The following is a 2825-nucleotide window of genomic DNA, read 5'->3' as shown; positions in this document are numbered from 1 at the left end:
TTATTAATATGAAGATATTATTAAGATAAGATAAGATGTTACTTTATTGATTGAACATTTTAGTTTAGAATGTGCTGTCCCACGGTAATTCAGAAGGCTCACAGGTCACATTCCGACCATTATTTAAAACAATAGGTGCTTTCACACCTTCTACAGTTTGATTTGTATAGAGGGAGCTCTGTCAGTTTTCGAATTACCCATTTGCTTTCGGGGAGCCCTATTTTTCAGAGCACATCCTGCTACTAAATATGTCACACGCACGCTCTGTTGACTGGCGCAGCAGCGCGGATGCGATCAATTGCTATAAAAACACTTCTACTAATACAGACGGTGTCACTGTGCCGGCGGATGTGGCCGTTGTTGAAGCCTCTTCAGGCTCCGCATCGGCAGGCCTCTCCCTCGGTGTGGAGCTGTCAAACTCGACCCTAACGCCGCTTACAGCCGGCCAACTAAAAGTTGTTTTCCGTTCACGTTGTCATTTTTAGACTCCTTCGCTTCTTTGCTTTTGAATCCAAAAGCTGTGACGCTTGGCTGTTTTCGTTTTGCCATATTTTTTTATTACACAGTAGGGGTGTCACGGTTACCGGTGTAGACGGTAACCGCGCTAAAATATTTTGACGGTGAGATAACCTTCTGAATTTCAAAACACGGTGTTATGTCGGTGGGTTAAATTACCGCACACCGTTACACCGGGAGAGCTTTCATTTCCCTAATACTCCCACGGTTACACTGTATTACACTGTTACCGCGCTAAATACTTTGCATTTCAAAACATAATGTTATCTATGTGCGTTACTAGAGCTCTACACCACACACGTGACACTTTCGAACGTTCGCAGGCGCCACTAGTCCTAGGTTCTTTTATCACACTCTCTCACTTTAAGCATGGCAGCAGAAGAAGGAAGCCGCGATGGTACCATTTTTCCACCTTCTAAGCGCAGAAGATCAGAAGTGTGGTCCTACTTTGGATATTTAAAAAACTCCGAGGGGCAACTGGTGGAGGACGGTGCCCCCGTGTGCAGGACATGCCGGTGGAAGGTATCCGCGAAAGGGAGCAACACATCGAATTTGCTCACTCATCTACGAGACCATCACCCGCAGCTGCACAGCCAGTGCAAGGTATATTTGTTAATATTAACACATAGTTTTAGCTGAAATGCTCGAAATAACTTTTGCCTTCGGGTAAAGGGGAAATGTAACAATTATATCCGACTGTCAATAATGTTAAATCTTGATAATAATCATTTACATTACATTAGCAAATGCACCTGCTCTCGTGTGTTCACCATTCTTAGATCGGCGCTAAACGCCATTCTAAGCTAAGTTGAATAGCTAAACTTTGATATGCCATGAGACAGTGAAAATAGTGCAGTGAAACACATTAATGATTAAGTTACTTCTGACTTTGGGTCAAGGGATAATGCAACGATATACCCGATTGTCTAAAATGTTAAACCTTGATATTAAATGTCAGTGTAAGCACGCCCACTGCTAGCATTTTAAAATACATCCTACTGCGGTGCCATGCTCTATTCGTTGGTAGCTAGTGCACTACTAAACGCCATTGTAAGGCGCTAAACAGCTTAGTTCTCATACAGTACTGGCTTCTTGCCTAATAACCTAAACTTACCATTTACCTGCATCAACATTACACTTTTAAGGTAATAAATTAATGTAGGTATTTGACTTCATACGCAAACTTGATGATTGTTGAATAGTAACTTAATGGCTGTTTTTCTCTCTCTCTCTCTCTCTCTCTCTCTCTCTCTCTCTCTCTATATATATACATATATATATATATATATATATATATATATATATATACATATATATATATATATATATACATATATATACATATATATATATATATATACATATATATACATATATATATATATATACATATATATACATATATACATATATATATATATATATATATATATATATAGAGTGGGTTGGATGTGGATGTTTGGGGAACAACGTTGTTGTTCGAGGTCTTCGGATCGGTACCTGGTCACCTTAATGTTAACACTAAAAAAAAAAAAAATTACCGAGATAATATCGTAAACCGTGGTAATTTTGGTCACAATAACCGTGAGCCGAAAATGTCACACCGTGACACCCCTATTACACAGCCAGAGTTAAAAAAATATCAATATGAACATTTCAAATACCGCGCCGGCATCACCGCCATAATCATAGCAACGTAAGTAAGAATGCAGCGCCGCCACATACAGATGGCAACACCCAGACATATTCACAAATATAAAACAAATATTCAGAAACTGTAATGAACAATAACTATTATTTATTTCAAGAACTGTTATTTACAGAAACTCAACCTTTCTAATCTGTGTGACACAAATATGCACGATTGTTTTGGGCTCCCCCTATTTATCTCAAAGTCAGCCTTCAGGGGAGCTCCCTCCCTCTTCGGGGGAGCCAAGCTCCTCCTAGCTTCCCCCCATTTCGAACAGTGTCTGTGGCTGAATGGCCAGCGATTAGGTGCGGCGCATTTGTCATAGGTGATCAGAGCTAACTGCCTGCCGTCAGATTTCATTTAAAAAACAGATCTGATTTTAAGACTATTTCTGCGCTCATAAAGAATGATAAGAATAAGAATAATGCGTATTGAACTAGTTTCATTAATTAGTGAGTTTATTTAATACTAGAACCGCCAATCGGGTCAATTTGTGTGATGTGTGTTGTGTGTGTGCAATGTAACTTTTTTTCAATAAAATATTAAAGTCTCCCAGTCCCTGACTTTTCCTGAAAGTGTGTTATGTAGCACCCTATGTTGTTAAAAATTGCATTCTAAT

Source organism: Notothenia rossii (genome assembly GCF_949606895.1).
Source record: "Notothenia rossii genome assembly, chromosome: 9".
Classification (NCBI taxonomy): domain Eukaryota; kingdom Metazoa; phylum Chordata; class Actinopteri; order Perciformes; family Nototheniidae; genus Notothenia; species Notothenia rossii.
Note: the sequence above shows the minus strand (reverse complement) of the source record.